A 21646-nucleotide genomic window follows, 5' to 3' on the forward strand; every position below is an offset into this window, starting at 1 on the left:
GAGCAGACATGCCAGCTTAGAGCTCTGCTCCTAAAGGGACGTTTCTGCCGTATTGTACTGTGTCCCGGCTCAGCTTCACCTGGTAAATATTGTTACTTGGTCTGCTAATAACCCCTGCCACTTAATGTAATGGTTCTTGGGAGTTCTCACCTGAAAATTAAGCTAAAAAACAACAAAGCAGCGCTGCCTCAGGCTTTAGTCTGAATGTCACTAGCTTCATCCCCTACCCCTGTTGCCTCACACTCAGTGAAATCCTCTCAGTGCTCTAAGGTGTCTGTGACAACACAGGGGGAATATGGCTCAGATTAAGATATACAAACTTCACAAATTACATCTTTTACAGACCCTGCTCATTTTTCTGTTCTGAGGCAATTTGAAAAAAGCTTCACAAAGCCCTTAAATAGACCTCAGATCATATTACAGACAGTCTGACTAGGGAAATCAGATAACTGGGCCAATGCACTGCAAATCTTGAACTGCGGGTTGATGAACTGGAAAAAAAACACCCAGACTTATGCAGTTGAATTTGAAAACCTCAAAGAGGAAAACTTAGTCCTTAAATCTTAGAGCCTTCACACCTCATAAAGCTGATGAACCACCACGTGATATTACTGCCAAATTTCACTATTTCCATACCAAGGACCAACTTCTAGCTGCAGCTAGAGCAAAAGATTCACTGATTTTCCAGGAACATACCTATCAACTTTTTACTGATCTATCTCAGCTCACCATCTCTAAGCTTCGGGCTTTGAAGCCACTTCTTCAAGTATTACTTCGACATCAAATCACCTATCAATGGGGCTTTCCATTTTCAATTCGCTTCACCTACCAAGGTTCTAAATATTTCTGCTGTTCTGCTGAAGAACTCCAATCTTCTTTACAAAACGTCCAGCTTCTAAAATGCCCTCTCGACCAAAGCAATGCACAAAGTCAAATGGTTACTCGTTCCCTGCATAAATTAGCTGGTGCTGAAGGAAATAAAAGTCGGTAGAAAAACAATCAAAACATGGTTGTTTTTCTTCTCCTAATTAACTCCTTAGGACTCTATGCTATGATTTTTTTATTATGAAGGGTCAAACAGGCTTGAAGCAATAATCTTTGCAGGGGTCACCAGCTGATGGAGGGAGGGAGTCTCAGTACCTCCACCCTCTTTAAAAGTACAGACCGTAATGCTTATATTTCTAAGGACAGTTGCCCCCATCAATTGTGGCTGAATGGGGTCTCTAAAGGACAGTTCTTGTGAATCAGACATAATTGTTCTGATTTAAAGGATTTTGATACTCAATCTCAGGTTCTGTTCCACAGATTCGAGGAGAGGGGTTATGATCCCTCTTCCTTGAGTTTGGTATTAAATAAAGTTAAAAATATGGATAGAGAGGTGTTATTGGCCGATAAACTTGAAATTATTGAGAACTCGAGTAACTTTGGTTCTTCTTTTGTTACTACTTATTCCTCTCAGCATTATGCCATTAAGAATATTGTAGGGAAACATTGGCACATCTTACAGAGTGATAGATCTAAGTCCCCTTCTCCCCTCTAAATCACAGGTCATTTACAGAGGTGTTCCCTCAGCGAGAGATAAGGTGGTGGTCAATGTTTTAGACCCTCCCGTCAGACCTTCTTTTTTTCAAAACTTGACAGGCTATTTAAAATGTGGGAAGTGTCAAGTTTGTAATCTGAACAAAAGTGAGACCAGAAAAATTTGTGATTTTATGTCCAATGTTATATTTTACAGTTAAACAATTTATTACATGTAGCACTACACACGTGGTGTATGCTCCAATGCCCTTGTGGGCTACAGTATGTGGGACGGACCACCCATGTGTTAAATGTTAGACTTATTAGCATATAGCTAACATCTGAAAAGAGTACCCTAAGCATAATGTCTCTTGACATTATGATCTTATGCATAACAGAGATTCCTCTGGCACCCTTTTTATGGGGATCGATCACTTTGTTCTCCATTGGATGGGGAGCTATAAGGTCAGGGAACTGTGCATCTCGTAGTTTTAGATGATTCAGAGTTCCCATTTAAATCCATTTTTCTAGAGATTAACTTTTTTTTTAGATTCATTTTATTATTTTGGGATAGAAATATGTTTCTCTTCCTTTTTTCTCTTGTTAAGGACGTAATGTCCAAGGCGGATTTAGTCTGTCATTCATTAAAATTTTTTTGTCTAGATGTCTGTTTACTTGAGAACCAGGTTTGGATGTGATGTATCCTTCCTCTCTTGTGGCTGCAGGGGTGAAAGCGAGGCTTGAATTGCCAGTTTCCTATTTATTGTGATGGCAAAAAATGACGCTCGTGCCCCAGAAGAAGTCCTCTTAGTGACAAAACGGTCGGGCAAAGGAGCTATTGTCTGCTATCGCGTTCCTGTTCGTAGTACTTGGATATTTTATGTTTATGTTACATGCAATGCTGGTTTTTATCTGAACAAATGTAATACTTTCTTCCAATAAATGAGTCTCTTGGAATTTTACACTATCTGGCACCTCTTTCATCTGTATGGTTGAATATGGTCGTGGGATGGATGAAGCCTGGTTTGAGTATCCAGTGAATATTCCTGACTTGACCTGTGGATACATCTCTAGCTGGTGACCCCTGCAAGAATATTGCTTCAAGCCTGTTTGACCCTTCATAATAAAGGGTCCAGGCTCTCTGGTAAGAGTCTATATTTCTGGTGGTGGCGGCACATGCATGAGGTGGAGGGCCTTTTGGATTCACCTGCAATTTCACTAATGTGTTTTTGAGTTTTTTTGAACCATTTATATCAAAGCTTTATGAGCATATTTTTGTTTACTGTTTTTTGGTAACCCCCCCCACCCTTTTTTTTTGTCTTAACAGTTTAGAACTCACTCGATGCAAACTTTTTTCTATTGTTTAACGCCTTACTTTTTTGCTGGTATTTTTTTTTTTTTTACCAACAGCAGTGAGTTGTTAGCTATATTTCTTTACATAGCCTCAGGCTATTTTTCGTTTTTTGAATGTTTTCTGTGATGTTTTTTGTTACTTGTATACACCTTACTCCATCTCTTCCATCCCTCTTCATATGCTTTCTCATGACACATTGATAGGTATGGAACTTAATGGGACAATGGTATCATTTGTATTTATGTATTACTTTTTATTGTTGGCAGTGTTCCCTTTGGTGGTGTTTTTGCACCTCCAGTTTGCTACCTTGGGATCCCCATTATTACGTGGGCTTCTGACGGTAGCTCTTTGGCCTCTGGCTTGTCGCTCCCCCAGTACATCGTTCTGTTGAGCTATTAGCTCTCTTTATTATTTTACAAATCTTAGTAGTATCTGCTCAACGAGAGCCAATTCCTTTCCTTTTTCCTACCCCCTATACTGAATTGTATGCGATCCTACTGTCAGAACAGGAGATCCATTTTACTGAACAATCTACTCCTATGTTTTTCAGCTCCTCTTATCCACATGTATATACAGCCTCGGCAGCTACTAAACCACGAAGGGTTCTTATAGCTATTCACCATACAACCCCATTTGTACTTTCATCTGCAATTAAAGATCCTGAAGGCCGCTACCTCATTCTTATTGGGCACATTTCTGATGTTGCTGTAACCATTGTATCATATTATGCTCTCAATAAACATCCATTATCATTTATTTCCCATCTTTTTCATGTAATTGATTCACACAAGTTAGGTACAGAGATATTATGTGGAGACTGGAACCAAGTCCTGTTTTCCTTTTTGGATAAATATCCCCATCTCCCACCTCCTGTACCCCTAAGCTTTCATTTCAACAACTTTTCTCTCTCTACGCATAACATGTTATGCTCTTGGAGTGAGCTTAATCCAGCTCGAAAACGCTTTACATATTACTCCCATCCACACAAATCATTTTCTAGGATTGATCATATCTTTCTAAGTGTTGGCATGGCCCAGAGATCCTATCATCAGTTATTACGCCCTTTACTTGGTCCGATCATAGTGCTGTTTGTACTACCATCTCCACCCCTAACCCGAGATCACAGGATTCGTCTTGGTACATTAATGAGTCCATTCTAACTCACCCGTCCCATTGTCTAGATATTAAACATGCTCTCAATAACTATCTCATTAATGACAAAAAATTACTTCAATCTGCGTCACAATGCATTCCAAAATTCTCCCTCCCCTTTTACTAAAGCTAAGCTTGATAGAGCCCGCTTAGAATTCAACCAGTTTCTCACTGACTCTGCAGATAAATTAATATATAAATCACAACACCTTTTTTTTTTTTTTTTTTTTTACCTCAAAGCAAACAAACCAGATACCCTATTAGCTCAGACCTTACACTCACTGCAAAAACCTACCACATCTGCGCGACTCAAACTAAACCGTGATTCATACACAAGTAACCCTGTCAACATTTTTACTCACATTACGCTCAAATCTTGCTAAATTATATGCGCCCAACTATAATTTTGACCATGCTGCTGCTGATTCCCTTTTTTCACAAATTACCCTTCCAACACTCTCATTACCCCACAGAGAACGACTCGAGTGTCCCATCTCTGCAACAGAAGTCATGACGGCTATTAAGGCTTTAAAACTTAATAAATGTCCTGGCCTAGATGGCTTTCTGCTTCCTACTACAAGAAATGTTCTGCTATATTATCTCTTATCCTAACTGAGGCCTTCAATACGTTGTTGAGTAGACACTCTTTTTGTTCAGAATCCTTAATGGCCATAATTTCCATGCATCCCAAATCTTAATCTGATACAACCTCTTGGACAAATTACCGTCCTATTTTGCTTCTTAATATTAACTTAAAACTTTTAGCTAAAATACTTGCAACCCACTTGAATCAAGTAATAGGCAAACTTGTTCATCGAGATCAAGTTGGGTTTATCCCCTCACGCCAAGCAAGTGATATTTGTAGTAATATTGTGTGGTACTAGTAAACACATTATCTCTTCTGTTTTTAATATATACCTATTAGATTGATCTCCTAATTACTGCTCTTATAAAATTAACCAATAGTCACTAGCTTACTTATTTCCTTCTGATGGAATTTTTTAATGCTTTCGATGTAATACTTTATTGTTATATTCCTTGCACTACTCGTTAAATTTTTCATTATGTACTCATTTTGTTCATAAATCGATATGCTTAGCTTTATTGCTATTTGAATATTGTGCCACCATCCTTGTATGTACTCAATTTTCAATCTTTGTTATGTATAAAAAATAGTAAACAAATTTGACGAGAAAATCTTTGTGATGCAATGAATCAGTATGTATTTGTTTTTCATTAGAGAAGCTAATATTGATGAAGACAGCATGCCCAATTCAGAGAGGTAAAGGAATGATAAAATTGTAATGGGATACATTTTCTTTTCATAGTACTTTATCTCCCAGCATTGTTTTTAAATATGGAAGAACAGTGATATGGCAAAGTACTCAGAAAATAACACAATGAAAAGTAAAAAATAACTATTTTTGTAGATACACTTGCTCAAAACACCAGATATTTCTTATGATCATAGGAATGCATAAAATAGTTGACAACTGAATTGTATGTTGCTTTTTCGTTTTACAATAAGCCCTGCCAAGTATTATCATTGCTACATCAATGGTAACCTTATTTCAAAAGCAGATGACCAGGCGGTCATATTTATAGTATTATACTACCCCACACGAGGCCTGAGACAGATGTCCCATTGTGAGAACTTGAAAGGAGTGATTTATTAAAGGGCCAAAAGACCAGCTATCTTGTGTTTGCTTGTAACTAGATTATGTGGAACATTCTATTAGGAAAAAAGGAGTTAAAAATTATTAGTTACATAGTTAGTTGGTTTGACAACTATACATTTAGTTAGAAATAACCTGTAAATGAACCAGAGGTTAAAAAAAAGATATATCACTGTCTCAATATTCTACAATAATATTTTTCCACATTCAACATTTTTACAGCTGTTACAGTTTAGAAATATTTCTGTAATCAGAGGTTAAACTTCTTTTCCTACAGTCACAAAAAATGCCACTGGATCTTTTGTGAAGACCCTAAAATGTATGTCAGGGCAAAATTACAAAAACAAAACATGTTCAGTACATTGCTGTAATACATGCATATTTTGCCATGATTTTTCCCATTAAAAATTATTATAGTACATAAAAATACATGTTGATCTGCCAGAATTAATTGTTCTCCTAATGTCCTGTTTAGGCTGACAATGCAGTGCCTTTTTTACTCTGAAATCCCAACCAGTATGGTCAGCCCTGCCTGCTGAACTGTACCTATACAACACCATTATCCCCCATATTGCTACTGCCTTAACCCCAACAGATCTAAAACACCAGGAACAGTGTCAGCAGCCAAGGAGCCACATGTGGGGCGCATCAGAAACAGTGCCTGTTGCCAGGAGCTACAGATGAAGAGTGCTTGCAGTAGTGGCTATGGACTGCATAGATCTTTGCCAATGGCATCAGGAGCCCCAGGAACAGACAAGGCACTTCAGGGCAGGCTTCAAGGCACACAAGGGAGCTCAGTGTCATGTGGACAAACATTGCTGCCACATTAAGGATAAAATCTGAAAGTGTGCTTGCTTGTGTGACCTAGGAGGTGTGCTGCTGTAGCGAAGAAGGCAACTAGCCTTTACACTAGCCTATATAAATAGATACTGAGCTTCCAGCAGCTGCCCCTGCCAGAATATTACAAACTTGGTGATGATGTCACAGGGAGTAAAAAAAAAAAAGAAAATTTCTCTAAAAGAGAAGCGGGGGCTTTGCGGTTTACTTTGGGTTCTTGCCAGGACATAATGCAACCACTGAGTTGTATGGGTTGCTCATTTATACATGTATATAATATGTTCCTTTACCTGTTTTTTCTCCCTCAAACAGAATAAATACCATGTACGCACTCTTTCAATAAAATCCCTTCTCCATCATTCATTCATCCTGTTTTACTTTCTCTAGTTTGCATGATAAATGGATGTTTTATTCCATCCAATTATCCGCATTACAACCTGATTTTCTATGTACAGTATGTGCCCAGCAAGCTAGTACATCCAGCTTAGCTTACACATTAGAGACATCTTGCAAAGACTGTATACCACTATGTATCCTTTTTTAGAATACTTCAACAATTTTGTACTTTTAACCCAAAATTGTATATCAATTACAGTGCCTTGAAAAAGTATTTATACCCCTTGAAATTTTCCACATATTGTCATGTTACAACCAAAAACGTAAATGTATTTTATTGGGATTTTATGCGACAGACCAACACAAAGTGGCACATAATTGTAAAGTGGAAGAAAAATGATAAATGGTTTTCAATTTTTTTTTACAAATAATTATCTGAAAAAGTGTGGCGTGCATTTGTATTCAGCCCCCTTTACTCTGATACCCCTTAACTAAAATCTAGTGGAACCAACTGACTTCAGAAGTCACCTAATAAGTAAATAGAGTCCAATTGTGTGTAATTTAATCTCAGTATAAATATAGATCAAAACATAATTATGTGTTAGAATGGCCCATTTAAAGTCCAGACTTAAATCCAATTGAGAATCTGTGGCAAGACGTGAAAATTGCTGTTCACAGATGCTCTCCATTCAATCTGACAGAGCTTGCAAAGAATGGACAAAAATGTCACTCTCTAGATGTGCAAAGCTGGTAGAGACATATAAAAAAAACTTCCAGCTATAATTGCAGCAAAAGGTGGTTCAACAAAGAATTGGCTGAATACAAATGCACACCACACTTTTTACATATTTATTGGTAAAAAAATTAGAAAAACATTTTTAATTTTCCTTCCACTTCACAATTTTGTGCTAGTTTGTGTTGGCCTAAAATCCCATAATCACATAAAATCCCAATAAAAAACAGTTACGTTTTTGGTTGTAGCATGACAAAATGTGGAACATTTCAAGGGGTATGAATATTTTTTCAAGGCACTGTATAAACAGGTTAAAAAGTAATTGGACCTAACCTGAACCTTGGGATACGCTGCTTATAACCGTATACCATCAAGAGTATGAATCAATAATCACTACTCGCAGAATGTGATAACTAACCCTTCCAAAACCAGAGCGGTCATTGATGCATAGATGCCTAGACCAAATTTAGCAGAGCTACAATGCATTGGTTAACTTGACAGGACCAGTCTAAATAATTTTACTAACTAAATAATTTTAAATTATTCCAAAAGAAAAAAAAATCAAAATGGGAAGACTTAAAGCCACTGACAACCGATGATTGTATTATAATTTTTTTAAAAAGTGGGAGGGTTTAAAGAGCCACTGACCATCAATGATAGCGAGGATCGGTTTTTGAAGGTGATGTGGTTTTAAAGTACCACTGACCACCAATGATGGGGGAGGGAGGGTTAGATGCCACTGACAACCAATGATAGAGGGGGATTAAGGAATTTTATTGCTACTATTTGGCTTCAGTGGGTGATTTTTAAAGGTTAAGTGCATTTTTACTACCCTAATATCTGCAGAGTGCACCTGTGTCCAAGGCTATTAACATTCAGTTATATCCACATATGCTTAACAAACACTAAAAGAGCTTCCCAACAAGCCATCCCCAACCTTTTTGCTGCTTGCAATGTGAGGTAAGTCATTCTCAAAGATCCTCAAAGATCACAGCTAATGGTGGCCTTTCAGTTTGATTTTTTCATCTGATCAATGTGTGATTATATGAAAATGATTGAGTTTGCAAATGATCAAATAGGCATAACTTCCCTTCTGATCAATTTAAACTTGATTTAGAGTAAATTAGACTAAACTGAATTGATACACCAGGGTGGAAAATTATTGCTCGTGTTGCATTGATCAGCAGTATTGAGAGGTTCATGAATTTGATCATATTTCAACTGATCAGATGAAGAGGTTGCATGGTGAAAACAGAGATGAGATTGATAATATACAATTGTATCTTCCATAATATTGTATCTTCCCGGGAGAGATTGATTGAAAAGAAACTGAAAATGTATAAAAGTATGTATAGTTGGGGTGCATCGCAATGTGGTGGCAAAAACACACACAGTCCAAGTGCAATGTAAAAACTTGTATTGAAGTACTGCAAAGACAGTTCACAATAAACCTGGTGGGAAGACAGCCCAACCAGGAACACTCACAGGTCCAACAGCATGTAGACAGCAGGTTTCAGCCGAACTGACAGTTTCTGTTGAGAGGGGTAGAATGCGGCCCGGCCATCTCGTGCCCAAGCAGGAAAATGTCCAGAGAAGTTGCGAGAAGAGACTTTCCATGCCTCTAGTTCTGTCCCTACCAGGCGGAGTACCTGTCCCTATTCTACCCACTAGCAAAATACGCAACAATTTGGGGTCCAGGGCCTTAAATAGGCTCTGCCTGACCCATGATGGCTGTAAAAGTCACATGGGGTTGCAGCATCTAATCAGATAGCTTCCCCAGTGAACCAAGAAAACCATAGAGGAACGATGTTCCTCATGACTTTCTCTCCAGCTGCAAAGCAGCTGCAGAAGGAAGAGTGTCACCTGCAGTGGAGAAAGTAGACTTCACCTGCTTACACTCCCCCCCCCCTTTACAAATACTGTCCCCGGCATCACAAAAACATGGAAACAAATAACAATCCTTAAAACAGAATATTAAACAGTTTCAAACAGCATAGTCAGAATAGCTTACAGGGAGCTGTCCTGCCTGCGGTTAGACCACAAACAGCGCCCGCTCTCTTGAGTCTCCATAGACTCACTTGACAAAGTTTCAACTGCAGACAGTGACTTCGGGGCTTCAGGTGGCATGGGACCAGGTGCAGCTTATATACTCTTTGAAGTATGCATGTTCAAACTTCTTGTTCACTGCCACTGTTGCATCCGTTTCTTCCTGTTCCCACACAACCACATCTTCCACCGCATTATGGAACAAGGTGGCGGGTTGCACCCTAACTTTCTCTTGCAAGGATCTCTGGACTGGGCCAGCCTTCAGCCCAGCTATGAACTGATCCCTTAGTATATGATATGAGTAAGTGATGTCAGTGCAACTGTGCACATCCCTCTTCTCCAGATGCCTCCAGAAATTCTGCATGGCTGCCGCACAATGGGTGAGATTCTCACCCTCCTGCTGTTTCCTTAGGAAGAACTTTCGCCTCAGCTCCTGAAGCAGTATCTTCTCCCCAAACAGGCCCTCCAAGTGTGATACAATTTGTTCTAAGGTAGCTTGGTCATCCTCTGGCAGCGACATCACTGAGTGGTGAGTGTCATCCTCTAAGGAATTAATAGCCAGCTCTGCCACTAGCTGGGCCGAAACCTGATACAGGGGTGCGGCCCTCTCCAGTCTCTCCATCCACTCTGCCAAGGGATTGTTCGAGCCTTTAAACTTCGGTATAAAGGCTAAGGTTGATGCTAGCGGAGTCAGGCTGAAGCCCAATCCTCCTTACACACTCGCTGCAAAGGACATATTCTGCTGACTGCCACCAAGTGTAGGTGGGGTGCAGAGTGGGGCGGTGGCAATAACACATACAGTGCAAGTGCTATGAGAGAACTTACTGTATCCTCCTTGTTAGAAACCTTTCCCTGCTGTTAGTTCCATCCCTACCAGGTGGGGTACCTGTCCCACTCGCAAAATGTCTTCAATGGGCTCTGCCTGAACCAAGATGGCTGCAAGAGTCATACATCTGAAGGCCTGTCAAGATTTTACGACAGAATGAGGAGTATTTGACTGACTTTGTAGGCACCACAATAACAACTTTAAAATTGAATACAATTTATTACAAAATATATACAAGTTAACAGTGCTAAAACATTAACTATTTATAGTACAACGATTGCACCATTGGAATATATGAACACACCACCATATTGTTACATCAAATGTAGCATTGGAGAATAGGACATTGTATCATACCTTAGCTCAGTTTTACATGTTGTGCGTGTGAAGAGCTACCATTACCATGCTGGTTGGTACAGATACAGTGGAGCTCTGCAGCGGGATTTTCTCTCACATTGTGAAGACATGGGAACACACTACTACGTATGGAAATTTATGATAGGTTTTTGATAATCTCCTATAATTTCAAGTTACCAAACAGCACCCAAGCCGAATTTACCTATGTCTATTCTATGTTGGTTATCTTATTAACTATAAAGCACTATTGAGCTGGGTCGCTGTACTACATACAGATCAGCACAATATTTGGTGCTACATCCCTGTATCCTCTGCTGTATCCTGGATATCTGCCCCTTTTTTGTATGTTACCATGCTGGAAAAGATAATATGCCTAAGCTCCTGAAGAAGCGTTCACACGTGCAACGTAGAGCTGAGCTGAGTCACGGCACACCTCCTATTCTCCAATGCTACATTTGATGTAACAATATCAATGGATTACAATGCATGATTCCCTTGATGAATAGTTAGCCTAACTATTTTGTTAATAGGTGGTGTGTTCATATATTCCAATGGCGCAATCATTGTACTATGAATAGTTAATGTTTTTATCACTGTTAATTTGTATATATTTTGTAATAAAATTTATTGAATTTTAAAGTTATTATTGTGGTGCCTACAAAGTCCATCACTTACTCCTCATTCTGTCTTGCAATTTATCGGGACGTGGCACTTTTTTTTACACATCTTTGTATCCACAGTACCACTCTGTGATGAAACAAATAAAATCTTTCCTGTCAAGATTTTGGTGTAATAAAAAATAACAGAAAGAACACACTGCCGTGCTTATGAATTTTAAAGATGAATTTCTCTATGTCGCTTATAGCTATAGAGGTTATAGCTTGTTCAGAATATGTAAATACTTTAATATGCAGATTCTGGGCACAGGTTAATGTTAAGCTCCATTTCCTTTTCTGCATTGTGCATGGCGCAGGCAATATTCAGGACCTTGGAGGCCTAAATTTTAATAAAGGCAAAGCTTTAGAAACCATGCTTATATGTAACTTTAAACTGTAATTTTAAGTAGGACTGAATAATGGTAAAAAATGGAAGTACAGCTGTGTTTTACCACCCCCGACTGCCCCCAGACAGCCTAACGAGGCAGCCAAAAGGGATCCTAAACCTGCTGTGCCTGCGATGCTTTTCCAAGCACCAAACTCACCCAATACAGTCTGTGGGACTGCACCAGGGAAGGAAGAGAACCCCCCCCCCCCCAGGAATTCAGGTGGTGTACAGTACAACTTCCTTAATGCCTGGAAACCGGAGCGCTAACGCCCTATGAAAAGTGATGCATGGTGGAATGTTTTTCAGCGACTGCTGAACCTAGCCTTTAACAGCCTCCCACTATGCCAATTACCTTGGTTTAACCACAGGAGGAGCAGATGGTGCAACTGTCATCTTTGACTATAACTGCTATTCCCATTTAACCTGCTTTATTCTCATATTATACGCTAAGAACAGAACATCATTTCACTTTACTTTATTTTTGTTCTGTTAACTGCTGTTTTTGTGTCTTAGATTTTTTTTTAATAACAAAGTATATCTAAAGCCAAAACTTCTGTTTTTATTTTTGAATTTTTAAATTATTTTTGAATTGCGTGGAGAGTGCTTAAAACTTCAACGAGAGCTTTTTTGCCATCTGTGCCCTGATAGGGGGATTTCCATTTACTTCCTGTCTTACAGACAGAACTGAAAGTAAGAGGACAGTCTCTACAAAGTAAGCAGCATTCCAGTCTGCAAAAACTGTCAGAAGAACAAGTGCCCCCATGGGAAAATTGACACTCATCTAATATTTGGTAACAACAGAAACATGTTGGATTTCCACACATTTGTCATTAGCAATGGTCACCTGCAAAATACAGATGGTAAGGGCCTGTGTGAACAGGCTTTTGGCTTGTGTAGATAGCATTAGTTTGACATCAGAACTCATTGACAGGTGCATTTGACCTCCTTATGACCTGCATTTGACCTGCTTCAAGCAAGTTTTGCATTACCATAGACTTACATATGAATGTAAAACTCGCTGACGCAAAAAAAAGCTCAGATCTCCCCAGAGGGAACACAGGCAGCAATAAAAACCTGACAGGGGTTATAATCCTCACCTACTCTAATAAAATATAATGTAAAAGGTTTGCTTTACATAACCTTTAAAATTAGCAGTCACAGGGCATAATAATAATAATTTCTATGGGATGGGAGTGGCCGCTGTTGTTATACACTAGGCCATAGAGCAGTGGTTCTCAACCTGGGGGTCGAATGATGATTTACCAGGGGTCACCGAATCCTGGGCTGTTCCTAAAGCCTGCACTGCTTTCCCAGCCTTTTCGCGGCCACCCACTCAGCCCATTCGCAGCTGCCCATTCAGTTCACGGCATGGCTTGGGGCAGAGACTAGAGGTCAGCTGACTGGTGAGGAATGTGAAGTGGGAGGGGCTGGAGGAGACCCCATCTCCTGATTTCGGCATAGGTGTCACTGCTATGAGACACCACAAAGTTGGAGACACAGTAAAGCCGGAGACACAGTGAGTAACACTACCCGTGATTAGAGTTGCCATTAAAAGTCCCCATTACAGTTCTCAGATCAGCAGATGACCTTGATCAAGGCTGAAGTTGGCTGATTGGAACTCCCCGCCAGCACTGCCACTCATCCCATTCCCCCCACCCCCCCACCAAGGAGTAAGAGAAGGAATAAAAATAGAGAATACATGAAAGGGAAAGGAAAAGAGGGGGAGCAACAAAGAAAAAGGGAGAGAAAGAATAAGAGAAAGAAGAGATGGCTAGAGAGAGGGATGGGGAAAAAAAACTAAATTAGGATAGAGAGAGATAAAAGGGAAAGAAAGGAGAACAAAGAGAAAGAGTGGTACATCCTAAAATGTACCATAAGGGGTTTTAATACTGTACGAGTGGAAGGGACTCGGGGAGCGCTAAATATCCATGGGTTAGGGGCGCAAATTACTTGTACTTGCCTTGGGTGCTGACAACCCACGCTACGAAAATAATTTTACTGTTAGGGGCCTCCACAACTTGGGAAATTTTAACGAGGGGTCACGGCACTAGGGGAGTTGAGAACCACTGCCATAGAGGTTTCACGTAATCCACTGCCCTTTTTCTGAATGCATAACTGCTCCACATTTCTCAAACTCCACAGATGTAGAGAGGTGGAAATGGGGGTAGGACCATGTTCTGAAGCTTGTAGGCTGATTCAAGTTTTGCCTGTGAAGACATCATAGATGTGAGGTTTCTGCTTTGGATTATACCTAGCTAGGTGTGGAGGAGTGAAGGATTACAAGCCAGCATTTGAATCCAGCATATGAATGGAGCACCTGGAAGGTTGAAGCAGTGTACTTTTCTTTGGCTCCACAGATTTATGTTTTATTAGGAAAAAAACTGTGAAACTTGCAATGCTGGGTAATATCAGGAAACCGTTGAGTTAAAGCCCAACTCTAGTCCTACTGGATGAATTTCCCTTAACTTCCTACCTCAGTGACCCACTATCATCAGGAGGAATGGTAGTGAAGGGCAATGTCCCCCAACTGGACTGTGACTTCCGACTGTTAAAAAATGTTTTGGTGCACACAGGAATGAAACAGCTGAATACACAGTCAAAATACATATGTGAACAGTTTTACCTGCTTGAATGTGTATAATACTGTGCAACCACTTTTGTATTTCACAAACCCTTGTTGTACCGCAGGGCCAGGAAGGTGACATCACTCTTTTCTATTGCAGTACCTTCTTGGTATTACCTATCTGCTCACTGGACAATGAATAAGCAGCACCTTGCTGCTTTCTATAAGCTACTTATAGGGAAAAAATTCTGCAGGTCTGAATTTAGCTCTGTTGTGGTGCATTTTAAATGAACGAGCTGTCTTCACATAATGTTTAAAGCAAAACATTTTGCTTTAATATTCACCCTCAATCCAAAAATTTCCTTTACCACTTTTTTTTTCTGCTGCTTGATTGCCTCAGTTTGGTGGCCAACATCATTCAGCCCTCTCCCTCTGAACCCATATCCTGGACCCAGCCTGTGACTGGACAGTGAAAAGAGAAGCAGCACTGCGCTGAGCTCATTTCTCTGTGAATCTACTTTCTCCTCCTATCAGCATGCTTCTGGTCAGCACAGGAAATGATTGGCTCCTTGTTCTGCTTCTTCCTTTAAAACTCCAGTCCTGTTGTGTATGGATTGCAAAAATGATATCACAATACTTGAATTAATAACATACATTTACTGATTATAGTAATGATTTCAGAACTGCTTTCGTTAGTTTATATTTTATCTGCCTGAAATTCAACTTTAAGGCATACCATTTATTTAATGTGTGCGTTAAATGCACCACACTGACCCTGAGTGAGGTGAATGGACCCCAAATGAAAGTGATCACCCTAGAGCAGGAAGTGTGACACTGACAGGATCACCATGTGAAAATAATGGGAAAAAAAAGCCTGATGAAGAAGACTAATGTGGCCACCACATCTACGGTCCAGTTGGCTGCAATATATTACAAGCTTGTTCTTGGGTTTCGCCACACCTTAACATTGTGCTGTCAGTTACATTTTTCCCATCAATTTAATCAGTTTGCTCTGTTGATGTACCTTGTTGGATCATTCATCAGTCACTGTGCTTCAGTCATTTTTTAATCAGCTTCTAAAAGGGAAAGTGAAAGCAACCTACAGATACACAAGTACAGTATATGGAAACCTTGATGTAACCAACAGTGTAACTGGAAAAGAATTGCCAATTTTTTCAATGCTTCTGGCAAAAATCAATATAATCTGCAATCAGACTCACCTCTTTTTCTCATGCATGGTTTGCTTGTGTGTCAAATTGTTTTGCACAGCTCTATAACATATACGCTCTTTACACTGACTCATCATCTTCACATACCAAGTATGTCAGGGCTGATTTATCAAATATTATGTATATGAAATACAGCAGAGTTGGAGTTGTTACCTATAGCAATGAATTTCCTTGAATAATTGGAAAGAGAAACCTTGTTGGTTACCATGGTCAGGAAATCCATATTTGCTCCAGTAATCTATGCTCCTTTTTATTAAAAAATCATGGCAGTGCCTCAAATCCACAGACAAGAGCACATTGCTTTTTCACGCATGTAGCTCCAGAAATTTCTGTACAAAGAATTAGGCACCCGGGAGACTGACACGCATGGTGACCATGTCTCAGATTTTTTTTGTACTTCATGTGAATAACTGCCAGCTAGGCAAAAACAGTACCAAGTGCAAATTATAGTAACCTATAGCAACCAATTACTTGTAATGTGTCAGAGTCAAATTCCCACAAGATCATTTACCTGCAATAACTAAGAATTACCAGAAATATACTAAATAAGCCCAATGATGATGTATGCTACACATTTTCTTCACAAAACATGTTTCACTTTGAACTGAAAATGGACCCTTAATGCAATCAATCTGGTCTCTTTACTGTACCAAACTGTACCTCAGTGTACACTATGTAGTGGGTGGATGGCAGAATTCATTTCCATCGCCGGATTCCCACTAAATATGTATGTAGAGTTCGTACAAATCATCAGCCTACAAAACAAGGCCATTTATGAGCTTGCAAGGGAAATCCCTTCAGAAGACATGAGCTAGTAGGTAAATATAACAAGCAATGCTTAAGCTTCTGGATATAACAAGTCATTATGATCACACTGCTGTCACTGCTGCGACTCACCAGTTCTTTGTGTCTGTATTATAGAATACAGACTTGGATGGCTGTACTCCAGAGCGAAGTAATTTTTTTCAAGCAATCCTTGTATCCTTCTTTCTGGCTCTTCTATCAACACTGACATACCACCCACGGAAAATGAACTGCAAATACATAGAAGAATTAGGAAGTGCGTTAGACTTTGAAACTGAAGCGACTGCACAGTGACCTAGATATGAAATATTAAGCGTGTTGACACAATTACGGCATAGGCTGCAATCAATACAGCAGCTAATTATCCTTTGCACAATACGTTACATATTGCACCAATAGAAGCAGAAGAAGATCCTAAATATCATTCAACTTGTTTATGATATGCCCATAAAGCAGGGGATTTGAAAGAAAATCTTTGCTAATACAGCGTCTCAAGCCTATTCTTGAGATTTCCTTCTTTCATGATGTAGATTATTGTGCTAGAGATAGGAGAAGTCCATCTGTCACTTCATCCTGCTACAAAGCAAAGGGAGTATCCGATTGCTCCAGCCCAGATTCCGAATATATGGAAGAATTGGCACTGTTCATAGGCACAACTTACCGGCGGGGAACATTGTGGACAGGCAGATCACCAATGACACCCACGAGTGAGCCTCCTAGAAAGATGCGCGGCTTACAAGACAAATAGGGTGAAGGGAATAGAAAGAAAATGCCAAAAGGAATTTGCTCATGGCAGCTCCTGCGCTTGACTGCTGTTCTAATTGATTCACTATAGAAACACACTGTTCGCACCCACGCTCACTTCACCCCATCACAGAAATAGCATCGCAGCCTGTCAGCACAGGAACAAATCCCTTCCATCACCTCCATGCATCATATAACAAAAGGCTCCCTATTTGCTTCTACCTCGCTCTATTCTGTTAGCCATCTTTCACCAATGATGCCTGGGCTAATGCATTCCCAGTGATTTTTATGCATTCTGCCCTCTGGCAGCATTCTAAATTTAGCTTTTCCCATTTTGTCATCTCAAAAGCTATGCTTTACAATGGTATAGCCCAAAAAAAAAATAAAAATAAATGCTCAATACAGACGGCAGCCTTCCAATCAAACACAAATATTTGAAATGATCAACACATACACGTTCATGTGTAAAACAAAAGAGTTGTTTCTCACTGTGGTGGCCAGGGCAGCTTCTCCTCCTCACTATGGAGCTGTGCTCGGTGTGTGCCTTTGTGGCAGCTCCTTGTACGTCACTGGCTCCAGTCGCTGCAGGATTCCCCTTGTGGAGGAGAGAATGTGCTGTCATCACACAGAGGACTCACTTGCAGCTGAATGAACCACAGCCTGCTAGCCCTGCATCTTAGCCCATGGCAAGATATTTCTATATGCAGGCTGAGCGCCATGCGATTTACATGCCCACCAGGCCAAGTGTTGTCACTCTGCCATGGCATAGCAGTTAAGCACTTCTCTTTTATAATATAACATGCAGTTTTGTTGCCTTGGGCTGCTCTGTTAACAACATGATGTGCTATAAAAAAGACCATTACACAAAGGGAAGGCAAAGCAATTGCACAAGCAAAGTGCTGCATATGTGAAAAAAGGCCTCTGTGTCAGCCCATCAGAACATTGTAAAGAGCCTCCCGTGTGTACTGTACATTTTTGGCTTACCTATTTAAATTAAAGCTCAATACTTATCATCCCCGCTTTTCTGCGCGGATACAAATAAACTCTTAGATATTAGTCTCAATAATAATAATGCCACAGTAATCAAAGTCTTTCCCCGCAGAAGCCTGGAAAAACAACAACGCCCTTAGGCGTATATCAAATGTGTCTCATAAACCAGTGCTTAAAAACCACTTATGGGTTTATCTTCCTTATCAATTAGACTTAATGGATTCTCACCAGATTATTTGACCCCTAGTGAGTGTGGGTCAAATAAAGCTTGATTCCCAAAAAATATATTTTTTGGAATCAATCAAATTGGCTAGACAAAGAAAAATTGTACTTATATTAAAAGAAGCGAGTGCTCAGTATTATAAATGTTCACTATTGTTAAAAGAGATTTGAATCCTGGGGTTGAAGCTGCCCTGGATTTATTTAAAGTGTAACTCCACTTTTGTTGAAAATAAAATATTCCCCCCTGGGTGATCTATGTACATTGCAAGGATTATAACAACCTTTGTTGCAGATGCCTACCTTACCTTTGTTGCAGATGCCTACCTTTTGTTATTCTGAAGAAATCCCTGTTTGTTCCTCTGTTCTGAGTGAGTTTAATGGGGGTGGTTTCATAATTATCAGTCAGCTGTGCAGCTGCAGAGCACTAATGAGGAAAGCTGCTGGGCCTGCATCCCTTTAGACGTGATTTCCTACTGGAATTATCTCACCAAAAATGATATTTTTGTTGCAGGGGATGCCAAAAAATCTGGCTTGTATCTCAGGCAGACTTCTGGGAAAATTGGTGAGCCAATCACACAAGCAGGAAATTATGTTTTTGGGGCATGGTCAGTACACATTGTGTATACAGAACAACTCCAGGTACCCATATCGCATTGGATTTTCGGAAAATTACAGCGGCTGCAGATTGTAAAGGAAAGGTAATTTTTAATAACATTCAATTACAATATGACTTGTGTCGCAATTGTATACGCTACATCAGTGGTCATCAACCCTGTCATCAGGGCCCACTAACAGGCCAGGTTTGCAAGATAACTGAAATACATCACAGGTGATATAATTTGCTGCTCTGTGATTTCAGTATTCTAGTCTGCATCTCCCCAAGGTAATACATAAAACCTGGCCTGTTAGTGGGTTGATGACCACTGCACTACATTATTTTTTCTTTATTTTCTATATTTTTTTCAGCACAAAAGGGGAGTTCATTTTTAACGCTCTGTAGATATGTGTACTACATACCTAAGGGTCTGTATCTCATAAACTAACACTTAAAAAACACTTATGGGTTTCTCTTTCTTATAAATTAGATTCAATAGATTCTCACCAGATTTATTGACCTCTAGTGAATGTGGATCAAATAAAGCACGATTAACCACTTCAGCCCCGGAAGGATTTACCCCCTTCCTGCGTTGTAACTGACAATTGCGCGGTCGTGCGACATTGTACCCAAACAAAATTGACGTCTTTTTTTCCCCACAAATAGAGCTTTCTTTTGTTGGTATTTGATCACCTCTGCAGTTTTTATTTTTTGTGCTATAAACAAAAAAATAGCGACAATTTTGAAAAAACGCATTATTTTTTACTTTTTGCTATAATAAATAACCCCCAAAAATATATATTTTTTTCCTCAGTTTAGGCCGATATGTATTCTTCTACATATTTTTGGTAAAAAAGTCACAATAAACGTTTATTGATTGGTTTGCGCAAAAGTTATATCGTCTACAAAATAGGGGATAGTTTTATGGCATTTTTATCATTCATTTTTTTTTATTAGTAATGGCGGCGATCTGAGATTTTTATCGGGACTGCAACATTATGGCGGACAGATCGGACACTTTTGACACTATTTTGGGACCGTTGTCATTTATACAATGATCAGTGCTATAAATATGCATTGATTACTGTGTAAATGACACTGGCAGTGAAGGGGTTAACCACTAGGGTGCGATGAAGGGGTAAAGTGTGTCCTAGGGAGTGATTCTAACTGGGGGGGGTGGCTACAACACACATGACAGCGATCACTACTCTCGATGATAGAGAGCAGTGATCTCTGTCCTGTCACTAGGCAGAACAGGGAATGCTTTGTTTACAAAAGCATCTCCCCGTTCTACCTCTCCGTGACACGATTGCGGGCACCCGGCGGACATCAAGTCCGCGGGACCCGCGCTTCTTAAAGGGGACGTACCTGTGCGCCCTTTTGCCCACCAGTGCCATTCTGCTGACGTATATTGGCGTGCGCTGGTTGGGAAGCGGTTAAAAAAAAATACATTTTTATTAAGTACAAATTTTCCTTGTCTACCCAAATTAGTGAAAGAATTACAAGTAAAAATCTGTTACTGTGTATTCTTACCATTTAAAAATAATTATTTGGGAACTAAGGCCTTGTTCACACATGGCGTACTGTACTGTAGGTCCATGCAGGGCTGTATTTACCTGGATGGGGATGCAGTAAGTAATCTGTGCAGGCAGTCCCACTGAGGTTAATTGGAACACAGTGACTGCACGGACATAGCTGCTGTGTCCCAATATGACATCCATGTGGGTGCATGTGTGTATACCCAAACTCTCCCTGTGTGTTCAGGGACATGCACCTACACCCATACGGTTGTCATATTGGGACAAATCCACTGTGACCCAGTTTACATCAATGGGACTGTCTACACAGAACATCTGTGCATCCCCATGCAGGTAAACACATCCCTGCAACGGCATACGGCATAGTATCCCCTGTGTGAATGAGGCCTAAGAGAAAAAGGCTTACCGATAGCTAAAGCTATGAAAATATTTTTTTATAATAAATCCATCATGAACAAAAAAAAAAAATCAAAATTATTTTATTCAGAAAGTATTTATTAGAAACTATTTGGTAGAAAATATATATATCTGGAACTATCTTTACCCACAAAAATAAATGTAAAAAAAGTAAAAACAGACCCAACCGCACACGGGGTCATCAAACATCTAAAAACCTACCAAAAAGAATCCTACATCCACAATATTACCCCTCCCAAAATCTACACTGCTCTGAATTTCAAATATACAATAACAAAATATTACACAGAATAAATTTCACATAATGCTTTATGTGCACTACAGCTCCTAAACTTGAGTTATGCCGCGTACACACGGTCGGACTTTTCGTCTACAAAAGTCCAACGGACGCTGACGGACTAAAGCTGGCTGGTAATCCGATCGTGTGTGGGCTTCTCCGGACTTTCAACGGACTTTTTTAGCCTAAAATCCGACGGACTTTAGATTTGAAGCATGCTTCAAATCTTTACGTCGTAAGTACGACGGACCCCGAAGTCCGCTCGTCTGTATGCTAGTCCGACGGACAAAAAAACGACGCATGCTCATAAGCAAAAACTAAACGGAAGCACTCGGTCTAGTAAAACTAGTGTTCGTATTGTAGGTAGCACATTCATCACGCTGCAAAA

General features: G+C 39.8%; 1 protein-coding gene across 4 annotated transcripts in view; it reads right to left on the minus strand.

Annotated features, from left to right (window-relative positions):
- GNG4 (G protein subunit gamma 4) overlaps nt 1-17904 on the minus strand; it is a 159717-nt gene extending 141813 nt beyond the window's left edge. The window contains exons 1-2 of one of the 4 annotated variants that reach the window (XM_073627503.1): nt 17709-17904; nt 16569-16705 (exon numbers count right to left, since the gene is read on the minus strand). The gene's annotated coding sequence lies outside the window, so the exon portion shown is untranslated. Of the gene's footprint in view, nt 1-16568; nt 16706-17136; nt 17403-17441; nt 17461-17673 lie in introns of those variants that run through there. The other 3 variants (XM_073627502.1, XM_073627505.1, XM_073627504.1) reach the window with 3 other exon arrangements.
- Between the last annotated feature and the right edge of the window lie 3742 nt (nt 17905-21646).

Source organism: Aquarana catesbeiana, linkage group LG04, assembly GCF_042186555.1.
Source record: "Aquarana catesbeiana isolate 2022-GZ linkage group LG04, ASM4218655v1, whole genome shotgun sequence".
Taxonomy (NCBI): domain Eukaryota; kingdom Metazoa; phylum Chordata; class Amphibia; order Anura; family Ranidae; genus Aquarana; species Aquarana catesbeiana.